At 37.8% G+C, this 26,673-nt stretch overlaps 1 long non-coding RNA gene across 1 annotated transcript; it reads left to right on the forward strand.

Annotated features, from left to right (window-relative positions):
* The first annotated feature begins 21,348 nt into the window (after positions 1–21,348).
* Positions 21,349–22,754, forward strand: LOC125179200. The gene is made up of 3 exons (XR_007157176.1): positions 21,349–21,376; positions 21,614–21,735; positions 22,626–22,754. It is a non-coding gene; the product is annotated as an uncharacterized LOC125179200 (long non-coding RNA).
* Positions 22,755–26,673: the final 3,919 nt, after the last annotated feature.

Genomic DNA, 26,673 nt, shown 5'->3' on the forward strand with positions numbered 1-26,673 from the left:
GTAGCCTGCGGCTTCTAGTTCTGAGGCTGAGTAAAGTTAATGGATGATGAAGCTGGGTGTTGGCCCCAGGGCTTATTCAAGAGTAAAATTTGTGGGCTACGGCTGCTTCCCAACATATATAACGTTCCTTGTTTTAAACGTTTAACAAAGCTTTAATCCCGCACGAATGCACTACAACGCTCCGTCGCAGCCGCAGCACCAGCAGCGGCAGGGCAGTCAACCCCCAGCAAGTTTTTTACGTGACAGCGTTGCATGGTTGACGCCGGTTTGTGGGCTGTGTTTAGATTTGTGATGGCAAATTGGCATTTTAACAGAGGGAAGCAGAAAAATATGCATCTGAGTATGTTATTAATACTTTTCCTGTCAAGGTGTTGGGAAAAATTCCTTTTCACCAGTGATTTGTGATAGTTATATTAGTACTCAATAAAAAAATAGGCATGACTCATGTCGGCACGAGTGTTAAGGCTGGTTTTCTTTCTAAGTACCTCACAAGTCAAAACTCTTCGAATGAATTTAATTCATTGGTCCGAACGACATCAATGACAAAACTTAGTCCGTGTTTTACGGTTATTACTTCACCAAAATGCTTTCTTGTGTTTGGTGCAATGACTTATTGGGCCGGATTATCAAAACATTATAACTTTTTGTACTTACGACGGAAAAAATACGCGTTACGTAAGTACACCCTAATTTTGGCACTATCAAAGCTTTCGTACGCAAGACTTAGCTAAAAGCGTATTATCAAAACCATCTGGCTAACTGACCAATCAGAGGCTTTGGATTTGCACTTCCTAAAAGGCATTAAGATATATTGTTCAAGCGAATGATCATAAAACTCTTAAGATATGAATATCAACATTTGCTTGTAAATTATAGCACAAAAGGCAATTGACATTTTTATCCCAAAAGCACCGTTTAGGACGATCACATACTATATGTCGGATTATTGACAAAATTCTATCATAATTCCCCGCGTTGCTACTTGCTAGTAAATCAATAGTTTCCTATTGCTTCAGCAGACACTCTACACTTGTGCGGAACTCCACTTACGACATCTCCGAGCAGGCGTACAGTTACGTTAGGTAGCTTCCCGCGCAAATGTTTTGATAATACCACCGCTAGAGTTACGTCATCATATCAGCACTTACGTCACTCGTAAGTCGATTTTGCGTACTTACGAAGTTTTGATAATACGGCCCCAGGCTACCTACGTACACACGCACTAACTAACTCATGCGTTCACCACACTTCCTTGAAGCTTGAGAACTGGACGGGTTGATTACATCTGAGACCTTGATGAGTTTTACTAGTACTCACAGATGAAATTGGAAGCTAACAGTATATTTATTGTCTCGATACTTGCTATAAAAGCCACAACGCATCGTGTAGCTATGCCTGTTGTAGTATCAAATACTCGAGCAGTCGTGCAACGTGAAATAGTCTTTAAAGGCACGCTACATTAAACGCTTTACCTTGACTTTCACTCGCATTTACCAAATCTCTTTGCATAATGTAAAATGGAATATACTAATCTACTTTGCGCTTGGAAACTCCTGGCGACCCTAATTCTTTATTTACCTCGATCTTGAATTCTTGAAGGTGCCGCCATTATCGTTCGGCAAGTTTTACACAAGTGTTGCGCATCTATGACATAATACTTCCGCTGTAAAAATTAACTTTGTTGTGCAAACATATTTCAGGGTTGTGAATGTGGCGTCGCAGTCTTCCGTCCCGGTTTGGTGGTCTGAAAGACTTGGCAGTGTGGTCGCCTTCGCTGGGATCTATAGTGGCACAGAAGATTTCAATAGTCCTGAGACGATGGAGAGAGCGAATGTATAGTGCTAGAGACGTGGGAGAATGCAAGGCGCTGGTGACGTGGAAGAATGCATAGTGCTGGTGACGCAGAAGAATGCATGGTGCTGGTGACGTGGAAGAATGCATGGTGCTGGTGACGTGGCAGAATGCATGGTGCTGGTGACGTGGAAGAATGCATAGTGCTGGTGGCGTAGAAGAATGCATGGTGCTGGTGACGTGGAAGAATGCATGGTGCTGGTGACGTGGAAGAATGCATGGTGCTGGTGACGCAGAAGAATGCATAGTGCTGGTGACGTAGAAGAATGCATTGTGCTGGTGACGTAGAAGAATGCATGGTGCTGGTGACGTGGAAGAATGCAGGGTGCTGGTGACGTGGAAGAATGCATGGTGCTGCTGCCGTGTTAGAATGCATGGTGCTGGTGACGTGGAAAAATGCATGGTGCTGATGACGTGGTAGAATGCACGGTGCTGGTGACATGGTAGAATGAATGGTGCAGGTGACGTGGTAGAATGCAGGGTGCTGGTGGAGACTTTATAGAATCGCCCCGCGATTGCCCCAAGCTTGCCAAGTATTCTTGCCACAAACTTTAGAAATAATAGTCAAATATGTCTACTCTAATGAAACTCTGCCGTCACCATCAATCCCTAAAAATATTCTACTTGATCTCCTCCGCCTTTGTACTTCAGAATCGCCTTTTTGGACCCCAGATAACAAAATATTCCAGCAAATTAACGGTGTAGCAATGGACAGTCCTCTCGGTCCAACATTTGCCGAATTCTACATGTGCGAACTCGAAAACCGTGTATTGTTGGATGCACAAATAAAACCTGACCTTTACTGTCGTTATGTCGACGACATCTTCGTCATTGTTCGAGACGAAGTTCACATGATGGAGCTGCGCGCGGCTTTAGAACGTAATTCCGTTTTGACGTTCACTTACGAATTTGGACAAAATCACACGTTGCCCTTTCTGGACTTACTGGTGCAAGACGATAATAATTCGTTCGTCACTAAAGTTTATCGGAAACCTACAGACGTTGAAAAGGTCCTGAACAAAGAAAGCGAATATCCCCAGCTCTACAAAATCATCACCATACGTGCACTCATACATCGAGCGTTCAAGACCTGTACATCCGCTCGTGACTTAAAAACTGAACACAGGACCTGCAAACAAATTCTTGTCAACAACGGTTACGCAAACAACACTATCGACAAAGAAATTTCCAATATCAGAGCACTTCAAAACCGAACAGATGAAGCCACATCAAGAGGTTACGTCACCAGTATTTACTATCAAATTCATATGAACAGCGGTCATAGAACTGACGAACGAGTCCTCAATTCAATTGTGCAAAATAACATCTGCTGCACAACAGTATCTGACTGAATACAACTTTTGATTTACTACAGAAACAAAAAGATCATGAATTTAATCATGAAAAACAATCCATGTAAAAAGTCCAGACCGCTGCAAGAAACCAATGTCATTTACAAATTTTCCTGCTTAAAACAAGGTTATAGACTTCTCCAAAATGTAAATTATATCGGTTTGACCAGCACGACATTGAGCCGCAGACTCACATGCCACCTGCAAGCTGGAGGACCAAAGAATCATATGCGGGAGGCCCACAACGAGACCATCACCCGTGCCACGTTGGAGGCCTGCACCAGCATCGTCATGCGGTGCCCCGACACTACGAGACTGTCGATAGCGGAGGCTCTCATCATCAAGGACGAGTCTCCTGCTATCAATTTGCAAACTGCCGGATTCGTCAGGACGTTGAAATTAATCTCAGATTAATTTGATTTTAGATTTTAAACGGTATCTACGATACATTTCTGTATGACCTTATGTCATGTCCAAATTTCAATTTTAAGCGTTGTAATAACTCTTCACTTGCATGATAATGAATATTGATATATTCGAAACGTCGCATTTCAGTAAAATGTCATTTGGTAATCTGCTTTTTGATCTCCAAGCACTTGCAAGAAATTTCGTTCGGCTCACAAAAAAAAAAAAAAAACATGAGAAAAATTGTTAACAAAAAGTACGCTCTGGTCTTCAGTCAAACCTGTATAAATGAAGAACTTTTGCCTAACTACACTAATATCCGGGAATTTAAAAGTAAAGAAAATGGCCAAAAAGTTCACCATTTCCTATAAGAGAAAATGTTTCGGAGTCCAGCTCCATCGCCAGTTCAATACCTAGAACACTGGTACGAACAGTTAGTAGTCTAAAATTCACATTCAAACAATTCACCTAAACTTGAAGATAAAATAAATAAAAATGAGAAAACATTTAGAGAAGGTACTATCTATTTACAATTTGCAGAGGATAGGAACTGAATGCGTCATTTAAACTGGATTTTTGTTCGAAAATATATAATGACTCTAAAATTCGTAGGTCAGAAACACCGGTTGTGGAGGCTAAAACTCTAAAATCACTATTGGACAACGGGACGTTGCACTGCTCGGCATGAATACGTACGGCCTAATGAGGGGGATGCGCAAGTATGTTCCCCGTTTATAATCCTGCCTCTATGCTCTGCAAGCCTAGTATAAAAATTGCGCGATGTCATACCGCCATACGCAGATGCGCACTGCGCACAACTATATTGATAAACTAGGGATGATCGCTAAAGAACAGGGAGAGGATCTTTGTACTTGAAAAGTGAGCTAATTTTAAAATTGTTCACTAGCAATACATTAAGATTTACATTTGTGAGGTAATTAGAGAATGGATCTTTCAACTCCTTTGCCATCGTCTCTGATGCGGGGCCAAAGTAAGGAAAAGAACAATAAACACGATTCTTATCGTCACGCTCAGGAACCAACTCAGCATATTGTTTAGACAAGAATTTCTTAATTCGAGTATACTCCAATTGTGAAGGAAACCCATTCAGTGAGAACATACTGCGCAAATATTCAAATTCAGTATGCATACTATGGAAAGCAGAGCAAATTCGGAAACAGCGGTTTAATAATGTTTGAATCCCATTTAATTTGAAACGAAAAGAACAGAAGCTAAAAAAGCTGGTGTTTAAACCGGCAAACGTTGATTTTCTGTATACAGATGTCTGGAAACAGCCATCGGATTTTATGATCTTGCAATCAAGAAAACATAAACTATTGTTGGATTCAAGCTCCATAGTAAATTTGATAGATTTGTGTTGGCGATTAATATAATCAAACAAAATGCCCACATGAGAGGGATACTTGAAATTAAAAATGTATCATCTACATATCGGTTGTAGAAAATTGGCTTAAAATCAATAGGACAATTGGCCAGCCATGTAGCCTCGTGGTAACACATGAAAATATTAGCAAAGGTAGGGCCGAGAAGAAGACCCATGCCTAGACCGTCAATTTGCCTATAAAATTTGCCAGCAACTACAAAAACAGGCTTCACGTATGCCACAAGGCCCCACTAGCGAACCTGCTGTACATTTGTCACCGAGCGCCCCAATTAAGCGAACCTGCCTTGCGCAGATCATCTTGACTTCTAGAGTTTCGAAGCCCCAGATAGACTAATACATTAAAATATTAAAATCTCCTCGAAGTCATATAGTTATCTCCATTCGAAACTGTTATTCCATTGATTAGGACATTGTTCATTGAATTTTACGTATAACTTTCTGTACTTATTGCGTTAGGCACAATAAATGTCGCTTTTATAGCTTGTTGGTTGCTTGTTAACAATTCGTTCCGTAGTCCTGTTACGTACGTTACTTTTGAAAGGTGAGGGGAATGATGTGATATTTGTCTGCAAATTTCAGTGCATAGTGTTAGGAACACGCTGGTGTTAATGTTTGCATGTCTTCTCTTTCAGGTGAAAATTAAGTTGAATAAAGCTACATTCCAGCCAAGCTTTGTTTGAGACTTATAAGACTTTCAGGTTCATTTCTCAGGTAAGGGTGAGTTGTCGCTTGACAGGTGAGGGAAAGGGTGCCGCTTGACCGGTGACGGAGAGTTGCCGCTTGACCGGTGACGGAGAATTGCCGCTTGACCAGTGACGAAAAGTTGCCGCTTGACCAGTGACGAGAAGTTGCCGCTTGACCGGTGACGGAGAATTGCCGCTTAAAAATGGCGGCAAAAAAGACACGCGGCGACTTGTGCAGCTCACGCAGCATCAGCAGCTTCTGCGCCTTCGTCAGGACTGCGACGTGTGGTTGCCAGGTTCACTTCATGACTGCTGACGCCTTCGTAGGACCGCGACGTGCGGTTGCCAGGTTCACTTCATGACTGCTGACGCCTCAGTCAAGACCGCGACTGAAGGCTGCTGCAGTCACCGCGGAAATTGACCCGCTTTAGCTAAAACATTTCAGACAATTGATATAAATTAGTTGAAAAATCCCTCGACGACGAGTGCAAATTAACTCAGTGTTTTGATCATAAGTGTTCACATGTGACATTAAATTGTTAAAAGTTTCATTTTTGATCGCTACTTTTCTAAAACGGAATTTCTGCTAATGCCTTTAGGAATAATTCTTGACAGGGATGACTAATGCGGTCACGAGTTCGTCATATTCAGGCGTATAGAGTTTAATATATCATAGAAAACGTGAAGAAGTAAGTGCAATTTAGCATTAGAACATTTACTAATCATGATGCCCTCGCCGCATGAATAGGTACGAACATCAAAATCTATTGAATAAAGAGATTCAGAATTTGCAATGTGGGAAACAGTGCATTTGTCACTTCACGAAGTGTCTGCCTAGATCACCACAACAAAAAGTCGACCTATCCATAACGTCGACCATCAATGTTGAATTCGCCAGTTCACACAATATTGGATAGTAAAACGACTTTACAGCACACCAGGTAGAGCGATTGTGCAACACACCTCAGCGTTTACACTAGACAATTACACGCGAATTATTTTACGAGTTCATTCACACATCACAAGTTTTATCTGTTGCTCAATTTTATCTATTTTCACAATAATTTCAATTTATTTCGTAACAAAGTTCATCAGAATTTTCATTTTGGTTATCGAAACAGCTTTACAACATCGTTGTAGGTTTGGATAGAATGGATCAAATGATCAGTTGTAAGAAATAATTCTAAGCAAATTAAGAATATTGAAAGAATTGGCGATGGGACATGCATATCTAACTAACTATGGCGCTGCTATACCAAATCAGGCAAGTAAGTCTGATTTCATCCGCTACAATTTCCGGTCTTGCGTAAGCATATTTCGGAACAGTTGTTTTCGGTGGATGCTGTGCTGTGAGAATGGGATATCGAATCGGGAGTTTCGATTTGGATTTTAAGTTGCCTCCATGTGTGGTTAGTGCCCCCAGTTTCGTGGTTAGTGCCCCCAGGTGAATGGTTAGTGTCCCCAGGTACTGGTAGTGGTTAGTGTCCCCAGGTAGTGGTTAGTGTCCCCAGGTACTGCCCTGGAGTGGGGCTATCTGCCCTGGAGTGGGACTTTCTGCCCTGGAGTGGTGCTCTCTGCCCCGGTGTGGTCTCCACTTTGGTGGCCCCGTTCTGCAGCTCTTCATCCACTGAGAAATCTTCAGCTTTTTTTCACCCAATTTTGTACCTGTAAACAAAATTCAGTCAAATTTCTTGAACTGTTCTGACATGGGGCCGCATTGAACCAGTCTTCAGAGGCTCCCATAAATTCCAATTAAAGAAAAAAAAAAGAGTTTCGATTTGACCGTGTAGGCTGTAGCTGAGAATACCTGCTGTGTGTGTGTGGTGAATGTAGAAATAAACTGGCTCTTCTACTTCCCAGCATTGCAAAACTACTTCATAATTTATATATTTTAGTAGTATCTTGAATTATTTGTTTCCTATTGTGAAACCAAGAGGCGTGGCCATTGATGATTGGCCCCATCATCCCCAATGATCCCATGTCAGCTTTGCCTGGCACAATTGGCAAACACAGAAAGAGAAAACAAAGCAAGTCACCTCATCACCCTGGTAAGAGAAACCCAAGCCCTCCTGACCAGACTGACCTTATTAATTTTATCAACAACTACCCTCACACTCACAGGCCTCACTCAACTCAGTCCTAATAGTCGGCCACTCGCGGGCCGCGAGTGGCCGACTATTAGGACTGTCAGTGCACTCAGTGACTCGCCCACATGACTACACTGCATCCTGATCCATCCAACATACCGGAAAACTTACTTTTTTCTAAATAGTTGGCCGAAGACTGACAAATATATTAATTGCAAGGTTTTCAATCTAAATGTGTTGGCAAGATCTTCTGAAGGTGTAAATTTTGCTACTGAAGCGTCACCAAAGATCTTGCAATATTCATCCACTCTCTGCACAGTGGTGAGCCACCTCTTCCAAAAATGCCTTTGCAGGCTTTGCTGAGCCAAAGCTCCCTCAAACTTCAACATAGTTTGCCCATGCTTCCAAGTCCAAGCTATGATAGCCAACCTGCCTGCTTAACTACTAATTTCCTTTTAAAGTCTGTTCCTAATGTACCTAAAGCCACAAACCATTCTAATCATCCTACCTTTGATTTGAAGGATTTGAGAGTTCATTCCCATATGGCAATGAATCTAACACAGACTTGGTTATCACTGCTGGTCAAAGAACTAATCCAGATAATGCTGAACAATTTGAACACCCTGCATCAATGCAGAATCTTGTAATTTTGGTTGAACCTGTCGAACAGCTCAACAGTGGAGATAATCAAGCAACTCAGCCTGATGTGACACAATTCCTCTCAAATGACCTGGCTCTAAGTAAAGCCCTGGCCTCTGGCTAACTCCCTTCTTGGAAAGACTGGCTTTATTAACATGTCTAAAAATACCTCCCAAAATTTATTGGTTCTTACTATTAAAAACACTGAAAAAGTCTCATCCCTCTTAGAAATAGAAAGTTTGGGGCCATGGAAGGTCAAATATAGTCTTCCTGCAAATAACTCAACTTCAGAAGGAGTCATTGGCCCCTTAGGCAAGGGAGTCACCAATGAAGAGCAAACTCAAGCCTTGACCTATGAAGGACATCAAGGAGCCACTGCAGAAAGAATTTTCAAAGGACAGGAACACATTATGACTTCTATGTTCAAAGTTGCTTTTTCTAGCAGCACCTTGCCTCCATATGTAAATAGTTGCTACCAGCGCTTTGAAGTCCATACATTTGTTGGTAAGCCCTGGCAATGTTTCAGGTGCCAGAGATTTGGTCACAGTGCACTGACTTGCAATAGCCCTCCTCATTGCATAGCATGTGGTGGTGCCCATGGAGTCAAGGACTACATGCATACAGGAGCACCAAAGTGCTGCAACTGCAGTGGTGCCCACAGGTCCAATTATGAAGGTTCCCACAAAATGAAGCAGGCTAGCACTGTGGAAAAGACCAGATCAATACTCAAACTTTCATACAGAGATGCAGTAAAAGATATAAAATCTGAAAACATGATGAACCAAGAATACACTCCATCTTGCTCCAATACAATAACTTCAATTTAAATATAGATTAGCCACAACTACCACCCCCTTCCACCAGAAGTGGAACCTGGAATACCGTATGATAGATTGAGTACTGTTAGTAATGGACAGAGGTGGGCAGTAGCGCACTACATGTAGCGGCCGCTACATTTTCAGTAGCGGTAGCGGTAGCAGCTCTACATTTAAGGCAATGTAGCGGTAGCGGTAGCACCCGATACATATTTAAGTAGCGATGCGAGGTTTTGCCGCTACAGCGCTACGTACCGCTACATTAATAGATAAAGCCTTTAGATTTTACTTAATAGTATTAAATATTATTCAAAAACCAGCATGATACATACATAATATAAATTACAGAATAAAACTGTACAAAAGATTTCGGTGTAATGTTGTCAACCTCAGCCTGTTACTAGTGTCAACATGTTAGTTGTTACTTGTTAAGTTGTTACCAGTTACCACTTACAGGTTTTTTCATCTTTCAGTTTGCTTACAGTTATATTTACACAGTTATTTTTATGTTTCACCTTCCCTACATGGATGTCTACTTCAATCTACCAATCTCAAAAATAATCCACATATATATACAAAAAAGACTGATTTTTATATGTATATGTGGATAATTTCTTAGATTGGTAATTAAAGTTCACATCCATGTAGGCCAGGTAAAACATAAAAATAACTGTAACTTCTATTTACTGTATCTAACCCTGGGGTAACCATACTAGTTCAGTTAGGTTAATTGCAATAAAGTTGTATTGATATGTTTTAAAAATGTTTTATTATCATTAAATGTTAATGAGTAAATCCCAATAGCAGAACAATAAATATTTAGAGATTTCCAATAAATTTGGCCATTGTAGCGGCTAATGTAGCGCGCTACATTTTACTGTAGCGGTAGCGGTAGCGCCCGTTACAATCTAGTGGGTGTAGGGGTAGCGGTAGCGCCCGCTACATTTAGAGTATGTAGCGGTAGCGCCGCTACATTTCCAAGTAGCGCTGCCCAGCTCTGGTAATGGATGAGTACACTTTGCATGCTTCAAACATTTTAAAATTAAGTTTTTTTTCTAGTGTCCCTTATTACCCCATTCCCAGATTAATTTGGGAGGCTTTTATATTGCGTCTAGCCCCTTACAAATAGCATAGGGAATTTTTTGGAGATGTCATACAATAGCCCTTGCAAAGATCTTTAAGGGGAGCGTCTCGCCTAAAATTGAAAATTTTCACTTTTTTGGTTTTTATACGGTACTCATTTTAAAGCTGACATTCTGCCCTATCCAACGGTACCACTGCCATCTCTCTACGTTTATTTATGATTTCACGACATTTCATGAAAGGTGAGCGGGTGGGGGAGTTCTTTAAGTATTTAGATAGGAACTAATTAGCTGCTGAGCTCTTTAAATATAGTGTCTACGGTACTTGAGTTGTGCTGCAGTTACGTGTTTAGTCTCATCTTAAAGCTGACTTTCTGGCCTATCCAATGGTACCACTACCATTTCTCTACGTCGATTTTCACGTACACGACACTTCATGAAAGGGAGGCGGGGGGGAGTTCTTTCAGTAATTAGATACGAGATAATTCACTGTCCACCACTACAAATATAGTGTTTTTGTGAGGTCTGACTCAGTGTGCCTCCGGGCTTTGTAGGGAGAGATGCCCATGTAGTTGCTCCCATCATCCTTGAGTGGAATCAAGCTCCAGAAACGTTCAGTTTGGAATCTATGCTACATTGAGCGCATATTGTGATGCGTGCGGGACTTTGTCGCGCTCTCCTCAACATTCACACTTATTATCATGGAAAACCTATCTCCTCCTAGAGTTTTGAAGCTACGTCAATGAGACATATACCATTCAATTTGCAAATGAAAGATCTACAAAATTGTGTATGGATTTTTCTAAGTTCGTTATAGTTCAGATTTTATGTTGCAAAAAGGGGGGGAAATTGGAGGTAAAATCGAAAATTTCAAACAATTTCGGACAAAATGCTCCCACACTCACAAAAATGAGAAATTCAAAAAACCTATACACAATTTTGTAGATGTGGTTTTTACGCATCGAATGATATGTGTCTCGATGTTGTAGCTTGAAAATCCTAGGAGGAGATAGGTTTTCTAAAGTAGTACCCCTTTTTGGTCGTTTTCTAAGAATTTCACGTTTTCTTTCAATTTTTTAAAAAAATTGACATGAATAAAACCTGTTTTATTTTAGGGTTTACACATGTGTACCAAATTTCAGATTGATCCCTCTGTAAATTACTGAAATAAATTTTAGGCGAGAGGCTCCCCTTAAAATGAACCCAAACTCGTTTATGAAAGGTTTCATGGTAAGAAGTAAAATGTTTCATGGTTTATGAAATGTTTCATGGTTTATGAAATGTTTCATGGTAAGAACAAAAAATGCTCAAAGCCATCCCTTATTACCCTATTTGAGGGTAACTGTGATACATTGTGATGTGCTCCCAGCTTGACTGTGCCATGTGTCATGGCTCTGCCATGTTCCACTGGTCTGCCGTGTTGAGCAGCTTTGTTGTGTTTCACGGCTCTGATGGGCCTCGTGGCTTGGTCGTGCATCATTGCTCTGCCATGGGGGAGTGGCTCTGCTGTGTTTCATGGCTCTGCCATGTTTCACTGCTCTGCTGTGTTCCGCAGCTCCGCCATGTCTTGTTCTCTTCAACAGGTTAGTATTTTTTTCTTTACTCGTAATATTTATTTCATTTATTACTTCTATCATTATTATTTATTTATGTTTAATTTTTGCATTAATTTGTTTATTTTATACATTTCTTAATTTATTTTTATTTTTTTTTTGTGTGTGTATTTTCTCTTTGTTTCAGATTTCCACTTTCAGAGCTGTTAAACTGTTAGGTACCAATTAAACCCAGTTTAGGCAAGGGGCTTTATGGACTAGTTGTCAGTGCTCCTATAAGAGTAGGTAAATAATAGAGAAAGCTGTGTTGTGAGCGTGGCCTGGGCGGCTGTTGGTCAAAAATTTCAACACGACTGCACTCAAATAGCCTATATTTTCCTGATGTGACTTGTTCAATCTTGAATAACTTTAGTTACAGACATGAGAGCAATATGGATGATAGTGTGCCTTTTTTGACTACTTGAGTTTTGCACTAGTCTGACATGGTCATGTGGCAACAAAAAACTGTGAGCCTCCACAATTTTTAATTGGTGCATGTTGGTTGTCCGTTGTCCGTTGATGCCGCCTAGTTTGAAAACTCATCTCTCTGGGCATTGTGATTTGTGCATGTGCACCATATAAGGCATATGACATATAATACATGACACTTTAAATAAACTATTCTTCTGAAACCATTACTAAAACCAATATCTTATGTAAGATAATGCTGGTATCGTGATATTTTTCTGGTCTACTTATAGCACTCAAAATTGAATTTTAGGAAGAATCTAAAACACTCTCTGCATTGCCACTAAGCTGCAAAAGGACCCACGGGTTAGTGGTTCCTAAAAATTGTATGACATGTATCAAAGAACCCATATACCTAGTTGGCATTATTGCAATTTTAGGACATTGTATTAACAATAAATATAAAGGTTTGAAATAATAGAAAATGTAGTTAACAAATTTATTTGAATATCGGAAAAAGCATATTCATGTTAATAAATTTGAAGCTTCAATTTGAACCCAAATATAATTGCACCTGTGGACAGTTGGCAGTAAAGGGAATTGCTTCTAATGTGTTAAAAATCATGCAATGGAGTTTGAGAAGACATACGTATAAATACTACATCTAATATCCTATTGCTTCCAGTTAGATCAGAATATTTCTGTGATACTCAAGCCCAGCTACAAATCATTCTGGAGTACAATACTGCTAAATAGGAAGTTTAGACACCTAATTGGATGAAATTTTACAATCCTGCACCAAAACTAACCATGAAGTTTTAAATACTGTAAACTGTTCACATTATTAGCAAAAACTACTGTAGTACATTCCTTGGTCTCTAAGATCAGTGATTACCTATTCTACATTAAAAAAATGAGAATTACTAAATTTGAGGAACGTGACCAAATGCATCATAAATAAATGCTTCTTTGATTAAATCATGCTGATAATGGAGGTCTCTGTCCAGCTAGCATAGAAATCATGTACCGGTACACTCAAACTGTCATGAAATATATATACCCATATATATGGGCAACTTTGACCACTTTTTTTTCAAAATGATGCCTTTTTTTACTAGATAAGTTAAACTTAAATTGAAACATGCAAAATACAGGTCTATACTCTAGCTTTACTCACCATAAATTGCTGGCTCCTGCCTCTCATAGTTTTGATGTAATTTAAAAAAAAGTGATGGTCTTTGTTACCCCAGCTTTGGGGTTTCTTTGACCGGGTGGTAAAATCAATTTTATTTTTTAGTAAAATAACTCCAAATAACTCCAGGTTGTGGTGCATTGTAGTAGAACTCTTCTAGTTACATATACAAAAGACAGATTTTAGGAAAGTGTCATAGTTTGCAAATGGGGGGCGCCGCCCCAAATGGGCAAAATGTGACCACCTAATGGCAGCCGTGACGGGGTAACATAGACCGGTTTGGAAATTAAGTTAAAATTACCATGTATAAGACTCTGTAGAGTCTGAAACATAAAGAAAAAAACATTAATAAGTATATCAAACATAAAATATGTTATATAGGTATAGTCAAATGGGGTAAGACAGAATCGCAGCCTTCATGGGGTAAGAAAAGACCAGCCCATGGCGTGCACTCTAATTGCACTGAATTTAATTTGACAAAAGAATATGTTAGAGCAATCATTGCCTGTCATTTCAGTGTTTGTTTCAACTCTCTTCTGCGAATAATGAATTTCTGGCTAATTTTTAAGAAAACCTATGTAAAGAAGGGTCACAAAATAGTTAACCCTGTTTGGGAAATAAGCTCTGTCTAATGTCAAAAAAATTTTTGGCCAGGTTTGTAGATGTAGGCAGGTAACCTCAAGTAATAAGCAAATTTTTAGACATACTAGGCATTCCTACCTGCTACCATCACTGCCTGACATGCATTCTAAAATGGGGTAAAAAAGGACCGGACATGGGGTAAGACAGGACCACTAAATGATCCTGTTTTACCCCACAAGCGGTCCTATCTTAACCCACAAATGGTCCTGTCTTACCCCACAAATGGTCCTCTATTACCCTAAAGTTTATCAAAAATAGTTTTTAAATGTAAATATTATTGTGCAGTACATGTAGTACTTTGGTCAAAATTTTTATTTTTTGCTCAAACTTCATTATAACTTGTTAGTTTTTAAATTAGAGAAATTTAGTTCACTATTTTAAATTGCATCAAAGAGATATAGAAAAAAGGGATGTCTATTCCCATAAGTGAGCTGCAGAACTATGTGTAAGATTGGCTGGGGGAAAAATCATTGTGTGAAACATGAAAAATAATTATGATCACAACTCTGTGAGAGGGCATGAGCTATGTTTGAAGAAGTGCACCACAAATGCAGTTGCAAGAAAACACATGACGTCTGAGTCTGACACCAAGTTATTATACATTGGTTTTATTACCAATTTGATACATTTTTCAGCCAATGACACTAATGAAATATACATGAAGCATTTAGCAGTGCTCTACAATGAACCATAGCCAACCCACTATTACTATGCTTAACAAAGTTTTTCTCGTGACAAAAACTCCAATGTGACTGATATTAGAGTTGATTTCCCACAACACAAAACAGTAACAAGTGGTTGTTTAATCAAATAATGTGTTTCTAGATGGATAATATTGAATATTGGATTTGTACTTTTATTAAAAACCTTGTAACATAAGAATTACCAGTTGGTCCTTTCTTACCCCAGCCTGGTCCCATCTTATCCCAATGGGGTAAGATGGGACCAGCTCACTTTTTTTAATCTGTACAGAAAACTGTGTTATATGCAAACAGTCTGAGTTGTAGCTTCGAAGCCCATTGCATAACTACACCTTGTGATAGGTTTAGGGTTTTTCAGTTATTCATGGTATAGATGCTACAGGCTTGTTAGTGATTTTGGTCCTGTCTTACCCCATCTGACTATACCTATGGTAATTTTAACTTAATTTCCAAGCCGGTCAATGTTACCCCGTCACAGCTGCCATTAGGTGGTCAAAGTTACCCCATTGGAGGGCAGTGCCCCCAGTTGCAAACTATGACACTTTTCTAAAATTTGTCTTTTGCATATGTAACTAGAAGAGTTCTACTACAATGCATCAAAACCTGGAGTTATTTTACCAAAAATAAAAATAAAAAAATTGGAGGAAGTACTCCGACAGGCTTTAAATAATAGCTCTTTTTCATGGGTCACCTTATTAATTTTTTAACCTATTAGATATGCAAACTTTTTAAATCTTTCTATTGTGTTACGTAGCCTCAGTGTTAGGCCTTTGATGGCCATTGACAAAATTTTTCTATGTCGAATCATTTTTGAGTTTTGGGGGTTTTTGTTAAAAAACGAAAAGTGGTCAAAGTTACACCGCTGGTCAAAGTAACCCCATTTTACGGTACCTTTTAAGCCATGATTTGAGCTTTTGTCACCATTTTTGGAGCCACAAAATTCTCACTAGATGAATAGCCTTCAATCTTTGTCTCCAATCCAATCTATATTACCTACAAGTTATGAAGAGTGAAGAAATCATAAAATTAAAAAGCCCAACCAGGCTGCAATATTACAAATTCATGAAAAATTTGTCAGTTTGGAGCTGCAAGATTTCATTCATAAATTGGAAAATTCCAATTACACTTATAAACCTAGCTGGAAAATCAGGCAAAAGCCACCCGTGTGGTAAATGAGACAAAAACACCTAGGAATGTGGTCCATTTTGCCTGTTATTATGAACCTTCCTCATCTTTTTTAATGTAAAATGAAATCAGCAAATTTTTGCCCATTATTTTCAAAAATCACTTGTGAAATGACTGGCTTTGCCCCAAATACTTGTTAATCTACCCAGAATTCCAGTATTTCCTGTATTTGCTTGCCAAGCCACAATTAGATTTTTGAAGCAATGAATTTATGGAATTGTTATGCAGGAGCCTATCCCAATCACCCTGGGATAGAACGAAACAGCTGTGTAATTAGTCTAATTCATATATTTAGTCCATCTTCATGGCAGGTTCTCTCCACTTACAGAAATTCAGCACATGACAGGAAACATATCATTTAAAAATGAATAAATCTACAGGCTAGTTGGCCATGACTGGGCAAATTAGGCACTGATAAGAAGAACTCTTTCAGATTCTAATTTGGCTAAATGTAATTGCCATTAATTGAAATATAAGATACCTCGGTATATCAAGACATCAAATTTAAAATTTACAAACAGTGCAAACTGCCTGGTCAAGAATTAGCAGGCAATGGATGACAATGGCCAGTTTTTCATGCAAAATTATAACAATGTAGATCACATGGAATGCTGGAAAACCATTATCAAAAAACAGCAGCAGGGCTAAGAATCGTTACATTAACTTGGAAAAATCAAAGCAAATAGTGTACCTTGTGATTATTTATCAGTAATACATAAAAAAATGGCAAAAAATGTTGCAAGGACATATTCAAAAAGGCACTAAAAATTGCAAAGATATACACTACACTTTCTGCAGCAGAAGAGGTATCGTCCAACAGGGTAATAAGAGACGGGCAGGGTAAACCAGGACAGGCCTCTGCCATTGCATAAAAATGTGATAGCAGCAAAACTACTTGAAATATTGCAAAATTAGTAATAGTGGCTTAAATTTAAACATTTTTCCTGTTTAGGTAGCATAAAGAAAGTTGAGAAGTCATATATTTACTAGCTCTAAAAAAATCCCTGAAAAAATGTTGAAAAGTGATATTTTAAAAAAGTACCATCAAATGGGATAATAAGGACGGGTGGGGTAAATTGGAACAGTCATCCCACATTTTGTGGAAATGTTGTAGCAGCTAAACTAATCAAAATATTACAAAACTAAAAATAGTGGCATAAAGTTCAACATTTATACTATCTATGTAGCATACCATAAAGCAAATTATCTAATCATACATTTACTACCTCTAAAAAATCCCAGAATAAAGTGTTAATAGTGACATTTTGGAAAAGTAGTACCTCTGCTAAGGTCTGTAGCAAAAGAAAATATTCACCATATTTAAAAATTTCACTTGCATAAACATTGCACACAGGTCTTGGCTTAAGAACGTGATTCATGGAATTTGCGAATCTCATTCTGAAAAAAATGACTGCCATTTCCGCACGACGGGGTAATAAGGGACACCCCTAAAATGCATTTAAAGTAGAACCTCAGCTAGCAAAGGCTCCAGTTAACCAAAAAATCAATTAACAATGAAAAATTTTGATTACAACTACCTCACTCAGCAAAAAAATTTCATTTAACAAAAAAATTAATGCATCTTTGGTCATCACAAAATTGTGCATAGAATGTCTTGTATAGAATCGTGCACTGGGCAACATGGAAGTAAAGTAATTAACCTAAACTATGATTTAATTTTCCAAAAAATATGATGATTCTCACTAAAATATTCCTTTCTGTTTCAAGTATGTTTTCAAATTGTTTTTGGTTATAGTGAATTCACTTGACCCAATTAAAATGGTGTGAAATCAAAAGTTGTCCCATAAGCTTACAGATACGGAAGAAATGCTATATGGCTGCTGATATGAAGCTTGCAGTGGACAAGGTCATTGTAACTGCTCAATGGCATGTTCATAGATATGGTAATACTGTCAAACGGGGTCATAAGGGACGGTTTTGAGTGTTTTTCCTTAATAACTTCTTACCATGAAACATTTCAAAAAAGAGTTTGGGCTCATTTTAAAGGTATTTGCAAATGAAATTGTATGGCATCTCCAAAAAATTCCATATGCTATTAGTGAGATGCCAGGCGCAAAATAAAAGCCTCCTGAACCTACCCTGGGAATGGGGTGGGGTAATAAGGCACACTTGAAATAAAACTCAATTTTGAAACGTTTGAAGCATGCAGAGTGTGCTCATCCATTACTAATTGTACTCTGAAGTCCTCCCCTTCTTTTGTAGATGATGTAAATGTAGAATAAATGACATTTTCTGTGATTTATACTTATTTTTCCTTTATTTATATGGTATTACCTTATCCATACATTACCATACTACTGATGTGATATTACTGGTACCTAATCCATGGACATGCCATTGAACATAGACAACAACTTTGTCCACTGCAAGCATCATATCAGCAGTCATGTAGCATTTCTTTTGTTCTTACAGAACGGCTTGTAAGTTCACACCATTTTAACTGAGTCAAGTGAATTCACTATAACAAAAAATAGTTGTAAAAACATACCTGAAACAGAATAGAATATTTTAGTGACAACCATCATATTTTTGGGGAAAAAACCATAGTTTAGGTTAATTACTTTTCATTTTATATTGCCTAGTGAACAATTCTATCTATGACATTCTATGCACAGTTTGACAATGACCAATGATGCACTAATTTTTTGTCGAAGTGAAATTATTTGCTGAGAGAGGTAAATATAATCAAAATTCTTTGTGGTCAATTGATTTTTTTTAACTGGAGCCTCTGCTAACCAAGGCTCTACTGTAAATGCATTTTTAGGGGTGTCCCTTATTACCCCGGGGGGTGTCCCTTATTATCCCATCTTGCGGAAATGGCCGCCATTTTTTTCTGGAATGAGATAGGCTAATTCTGTCAATTACATTTTTAAGTCATACCCAAGTGCTACTTTTATGTAAATAAACTTTTTTAATTTGGTGAATATTTTTTTGGTAGAGACCTTAGCAGAGGTACTTTTCTGAAATCTCACTTTTCATACTTTTTTCAAGGATTTTTCAAGGATTTTTCAAGGATTTTTCAAGGATTTCCAAGGATTTTTCAAGGATTTGCTACATAGATGGGAAAAATGTTGAACTTTAAGCCACTATTTTTTGTTTCGCAATATTTTAAATAGTTTAGCTGCTACAACATTTCTACAAAATGTCAGAGGACTGTACCTTATCACCCCGTCCATCCCGTTTGACGGTATCACATCAATTATTCGGTAATGTATGGATATGGTAATATCTTATCAATATTGGAAAAACAAGTAAAAATTTCAAAAATGTCATTTATTATACATGTAAATACTCTACAAAGGAAGAGGAGGTCTTCAGAGTACTGTTAATAATAGATGAGTACAGTTTCCATGCTTCAAACGTTTTAAAATTAGGTTTTATTTCAAGTGTCCTGGATTACATAGTTCCTGGGGGTAATTTGGGATGCTTTTATTTGTGTCTGGCACCTTACAAATAGAAAATGGAATTTTTTCAAAGATGCCATATATAAATAGTTGTACGTCTAAATTTGTGAATCGCATTGCAGCTTCAATTGACAGTTTTATCGGCATTGAGCTATATATAATAGCCTCTGCAAAAAGCTTTGAAATGAGCCCAAACTCATTTATGAAATGTTTCACGGTAAGAAATTATTAACAAAAAATAACTCAGCACTCACTGCAGTGAGTGACAGCGTGCATTTACTCGTTGATGAAAACATGAAGTCATGGACAGACGGACGGACAGACAGACAGACAGATGTACAGACAGACAGACAGATGGATATGACAAGCACAATAGCGCCTCTTTCCCATAAATGAGAAAATGCGCTAAAAATGCTCAAAACCTTCCCTTATTACTCCATTTGACAGTAATTGTGCACTGGGCAACATAGAATGAAATGTAATTAACCTAAAATATGATTTATTTCTCTAAAAAATATGATGGTTGTCACTAAAATGTTCCTTTTGGTTCATGCATGACTATATCCTCACTATAAATATTTTTTTAGTATGGTGAGTTTACTTGACCCAATTAAAATGGTGCAAAATTTCAAACCCAGTCCTGTAAGCTTACAGATACAGAAGAAATGCTATACATGCAAGAAATGCTAGCATGCCAGTGATGGTCATGGAACTAAATGTGGATGGCGATGTGATAGGTCCAGTGATGGAACTAGTGCTCTGGACGGAACTAGTGCTCTGGATGGAACTAGTGCTCCCTCTCTCACCTAGTTGCCAGTACCAGGATGAGCAATGACAACAGCAGCAGGTCCTGTTGTGCCATGCAAAAAATAATTATTAACTCTATGCCTCTGTCAAATCACCTTTATGTCATATTTAAAAAAATATTGTTTTATAGTGCAATAATTTACTACAGCATGTCATGTCACCCCCTGTTTTTGTGCCACCAAGCAGAACACCAGAGGCCTCCACCTTTAATTTCAGCTGAGCTGAAAACAAAATTTGGAACTCAAAGCAAAAGTTCAAGATCAAATAATTTATTGTTACAATGCTGAAGAAATAAAAAATCACTATTAATCATGATGACTTGGCATATCCTCCATTGTTTCTAAACTACTTTGCTATAAAAGCAGTCTTGACTCAGTTCTGACACAGATGACACAGAGTTAGCATGTTCAAGAATGTATACAAGTATAAGCAAGTAGGTATAACTTTTATCACTATTAAATGCATTAATATGTTATGGTCAATTATTTAAGAGGATAGATCTATTCCAAAATGACCAATTCATGTTGCTTAGTGATTAGTTGATTAGGTTATAATTACTTATGTGATGATGAGGATTAACTAGAGCTCAGTTATTTAAACTCCTTCAATATAGCACCTTAATTTAGCAATGTTTACATTACTATGTGTATTCAAAAATGTTTTTAGCTCTGTTTTGGACCAGGAATGCTCCCTGAAAATCGTGGCTTTGATGTCTATACTGTGGAATTTCACATCTATTTCAAGACGATTTTTGTTTCTATAGATATGTCATATTCAAATTTTGCCAAGTTGCCAGCATCAATTGTTGCTGATGCATGCATAAAGCAATCAATCATGTGCTAAAGTAACTTAACTTGTGACAAGTGAATTTTATTGCATGTGTTAAAATTAAGGCCTACTTATGAGACTCTATTGCACTTCACAATTTCCTGTATGCTTCCAGTGTTATTACCATTACAGCTAATATTATTGATTAAAAACTTCAACCTCAGTGATTCATAACTAGCATCACATTTAGTAATGGATGCTGCAGTCAGGAGTGGCAGTTGCCCTGAGCAGAGCCTCGCTCGAGCGTCTCCTGGTGGCAGCAAAATAAAGACTGAAGGTAAGGAAAATGCCATGTGCCATAATAATCAACTGCTATTCAATATATTTTCAATGCAAGATTTGATAACTATGTATTTGAATTTATTACCTCATACGAGTCACTCATCTGAGTGACATGAACCATTTTCTACTGCTCACATGACTCATTAATTTGGTGAGCATTATATTTACTAAGTGATATACCGGTATTGCTCATTAACCAGTTGGTACCAGTACACCAATATATATTTTCCAGCCTTTGGAATGGTTGACCCTCCACCAATCCTTGAAGTTCCTGCTATCTACATCAAGGAGGAGCCTGAGGGTGAAACTGAAGAAGTATCCATCAAAGAGGAACCATTTGTAAATGAAAATGAGGTAGGTGAAGTGATATGCAAATAAATGTTTAGCAAAGCATTGAAAGTTCTTGCATAAATTTTCATGAAAAAATTACATAATTCTATTTTATAATCAAATCATCAAGTTAGGCATCAGGAAGCAAATCTTAACCCAATATTATGTCTTAAATATTGAGCAGTAATAGCTCCTTCAAAGCTCCTTCATTGTCATTCAATAATTGGTTAAAAGTTGTAGGAAATTTGACTCATAATTGCTTGCATTGGCTTTGCTATTCTAAATCCACATCTATTATTTTTTCCCATTTTGTCTGTAGTCAAATTAAGATGAAATGTGATGGCCCCAATTGACAGGAATCCTGCAAAAATTTCCAAATTTTCTTGTTTTAGTGCTACTTCCTTGTTTGCCAATGAATAGATGAGAATATAGTGGAGAATTGCAAAGAATAGTAGGTACTGGAGAACATTCCTGTCAATTGAAACATATTTTTAATTAAAGTGATGAAACATCAGGACAATACAAATAAAGAGGTTCAATAAAGAAATATTGAAGAAAAACATGCTAAAAGTGTACCTTTCTTTCTGAAATTGACCCATATGCCTATGTATCTATTTGAATTTGAAAAAAAAACAAGTAAAATGTGTGCCTTATGAAGCATTGATATGAGAAGACATTTTCTAACCAGTAATTTGTGATTCATGTGCTGCTGTGAAATTAGAAATTTGTAGAGAATTCTATGAGGACTCCAATATAATAATTTTCTTCCTCATAAAATGCACATATAATTACATCCACATCAACATTGTCTTCCACTTTTCTCCAGAAAGTCACAAGAGTCATATACTACTATATCTTGTAAAATGCTCACATCACTAGCAGCCACATCAACATTGTCCTCCACATCTCCTCAGGCTTGTTCACCTGTGCATCTCAGCCCGGCATCTACACTCTCCTCTTGTGTGCCGTTCAAGATGGAAACTAAAGTTGAGGCTTGCAATGCTCACCCAAACTCTTCTCAGAACATTTCTGCTCTGGTATCAAATCAGGTATGCATAAACAATTTCGCCTTTCTCTAATTTTCACTAAACAATAATTTTTTAAAGATTTCCTCAAAAGTTTTAAATCACCATAGTTTCATTTCATTCTTGCTAGTTAAGTATTTACATATTAATACTGCTAGTGAAATCTAATGATTTTTTATATTTGGAAATAGATGGCAATACCTTCGATTTCCCATATGCGAAGATCAAATCCTTCACCATATGCGAAGATCAAAGAAGTCATCTAGTTCATGCAGTGTATGAAGATGAGGTATTGCGCTGGAAACAGTTGCATCAAACGTAACATCCTCACTTTTTCTCATGTATCTGGAATCACATTCTAGAAATGATTGGATTGGTAATATCACCACACAGCATGTGACAACAATGAATTACTTGGGTTCCCATCAATAGCTATTTTATTTTGAGGCAGTCCATGGCCTGCTTGGGTGAATATAAGATCCATACATACAGCAGAGCTGGCCCAACTTCATGTGCAGAAAACTGTCATCAATGAGGAAACAAAAGCAGTGGTCAAATTCTGAGCATTAGAGTCAAGAAATCCAATTTTTACTGGCTTTTCTGGCCCAGCCAAGGCTAAAACCAATACGCGGTCACAGCTGGGTCTCTCCAAACGATGTTATTGTTGATTTTGTTGTAATAACAGTTTAAGGGTAAGCAGTGACCAGTAAAAAATTGCCCATCTTGTTGATCTGTGAAGGGATAGTTCAGATTTGCCTGTATTTGGTAGTGGAGGAAGCCAGCAGTTGAGCAGTTCTGATGTGTGATATGAGTAAATGGTTTCAGTGTAGAGGCTGTTACTGGCTTTTTTAAGGGTAGCGCTGGTGGTATTGATTGGTGGTACTGGTTGAATTATATTTTGTGTTCTGACTGTCTCTCATGCTGCCGGGTTACTGGTATGGTATTGTGATTTAATTTTATATCCATTCACTGCATTTAATTATTTTATATATAGTCTTATAATTGTAATTGTTTTGTTTCTAGTTTTCAATTCACATATTTAAAGATTGAAATTAAATATTTTAATTAGAATACTCGTATTAGGGTGGAAATCTTTCTCATTGCCTAAAAAGTCAATACAATCTCAACCTCTCAATATACAGGGTGGAGCAGAACCGATTGAGCAGTTTTGAGGTAAAATAAAAGAGTAATGGAGGTACATAAAGAAGAAAGTTTATTTTCCTAGAGGTTAGCATAACATACCATTTAGAATACTTATGTTTTGAAAACAATATCTGGAAGATGGGGGCTGTTAGTTGCAACACACTGTTGGAGTCGTTTTCAGAGGAGGGAGTAACCATGACAATGAATTCCGACTGCTATGCTGCAATGTTGCAAAATTTCTTGCAGCCCATGATGGAAAATATTGTTGAAAATGAAGCATTGAGAGACGTGTGGTTCCAGCAGGCTAGGGCTACAGCTCACACAGCTCGAATGTCACTCAATGTTTTGAAACGCATGTTCCCCGTAGGTCTGGTGTCTCTGAGGGGTGATTTACAGTGGCCTGCGAGGTCACCTGATTTAAGCATTTGCGATTTCTTTCTTTGGAGACATCTAAAAGAAAGGGGTTCAGAAGTCACTCTCACACCCTACCACAGCTAAGGGAACAGATTATTGCAGCAGAGGTTATGGCCATACGGCCCATACCTCGCCATATGTGTGAATGTGTTGTTGGAAACTTCCGAGAACGACTCGACTCCCAACAGTGTGATGCAGCTAACAAACCCCATCTTCCTGATATTGTTTCAAAACATAAGTATTTTAAATGGTATGTTATGCTAATCATGAGGTAAATAAACTTTCTTCTTTATGTACCTCCATTACTCTTTTATTTTGCCTCAAAACTGTTCAATCAGTTCTGCCCCACCCTGCATAAGCTAGCTAACACATTTAAATTGAATATTGTAATCAATATATAACAAATATTTAAATAGTTAAAGACTACTTATAGCCTTATAAGAACTAGCTAAGCTGCTAGCTACGTACAATGTATTGCACTCTTGATGCCTCTGTACCAAAAACATTCCATTTATTGGAACCTAATACACACTAAAGGCAACAAGTTTATATACCAATTTGTCATTCATAGTAGTACATTTATACTAAACCATGAATAACAATACCTCAATATAAATTAAAGACTGCCACTCAATATTTTTAAATATATGAAAAAATAAAAAAAATCGAAAAAATCAAAAAATCATGATTATTTATAAAAAAATCAAGTGATTTAATCACATGATTTAATCATTTTGATTTAATCATTGCCAACCCTGCAATGAATAGATGAGAATATAGAGGAGAATTGCAAAGAATAGTAGGTACTTACTGGCAACATTCCTGTCAATTGAAACATATTTTTAATTAAAGTGATGCAAAGTCAATACAATACAAGTAAAGAAGTTCAATAAAGAAATATTGAAGAAAAACATGCTAAAAGTGTGCCTTTCTTTCCGAAATTGACCCATATGCCTATGTATCTATTTGAATTTGAAAAAAACAAGTAAAATATGTGCCTTATGAAGCAATAATATGAGAAGACATTTTATAACCAGTAATTTGTGATGCCAGCACATTCATGTGCTTCTGTGAAATTAGAAACTTTTAGAGAATTCGATGAGGACTCCAATATTATAATATCCTTCCTTTTGCAATGCACACATCATTACATCCACATCAACATTGTCTTCCACTTTTCTCCAGAAAGTCACAAGAGTCATATACTACTATATCTTGTAAAATGCTCACATCACTAGCAGCCACATCAACATTGTCCTCCACATCTCCTCAGGCTTGTTCACCTGTGCATCTCAGCCCGGCATCTACACTCTCCTCTTGTGTGCCGTTCAAGATGGAAACTAAAGTTGAGGCTTGCAATGCTCACCCAAACTCTTCTCAGAACATTTCTGCTCTGGTATCAAATCAGGTATGCATAGGCAATTTCGCCAATCTCTAATTTTCTAATTTTTTACAGATTTTCTCAAAAGTTTTAAATCACCATAGTTTCATTTCATTCTTGCTAGTTAAGTATTTACATATTAATACTGCTAGTGAAATCTAATGATTTTTTATATTTGGAAATAGATGGCAATACCTTCGATTTCCCATATGCGAAGATCAAATCCTTCACCATATGCGAAGATCAAAGAAGTCATCTAGTTCATGCAGTGTATGAAGATGAGGTATTGCGCTGGAAACAGTTGCATCAAACGTAACATCCTCACTTTTTCTCATGTATCTGGAATCACATTCTAGAAATGATTGGATTGGTAATATCACCACACAGCATGTGACAACAATGAATTACTTGGGTTCCCATCAATAGCTATTTTATTTTGAGGCAGTCCATGGCCTGCTTGGGTGAATATAAGATCCATACATACAGCAGAGCTGGCCCAACTTCATGTGCAGAAAACTGTCATCAATGAGGAAACAAAAGCAGTGGTCAAATTCTGAGCATTAGAGTCAAGAAATCCAATTTTTACTGGCTTTTCTGGCCCAGCCAAGGCTAAAACCAATACGCGGTCACAGCTGGGTCTCTCCAAACGATGTTATTGTTGATTTTGTTGTAATAACAGTTTAAGGGTAAGCAGTGACCAGTAAAAAATTGCCCATCTTGTTGATCTGTGAAGGGATAGTTCAGATTTGCCTGTATTTGGTAGTGGAGGAAGCCAGCAGTTGAGCAGTTCTGATGTGTGATATGAGTAAATGGTTTCAGTGTAGAGGCTGTTACTGGCTTTTTTAAGGGTAGCGCTGGTGGTATTGATTGGTGGTACTGGTTGAATTATATTTTGTGTTCTGACTGTCTCTCATGCTGCCGGGTTACTGGTATGGTATTGTGATTTAGGGGCAGGGATGTTTTAAATGGAGGCATTGCTTGAGGTATTGGTGGAAAGGT

The sequence above is a fragment of the Hyalella azteca genome, unplaced genomic scaffold (genome assembly GCF_000764305.2).
Source record: "Hyalella azteca isolate HAZT.00-mixed unplaced genomic scaffold, Hazt_2.0.2 contig15683, whole genome shotgun sequence".
Taxonomy (NCBI): Eukaryota; Metazoa; Arthropoda; class Malacostraca; order Amphipoda; family Hyalellidae; genus Hyalella; species Hyalella azteca.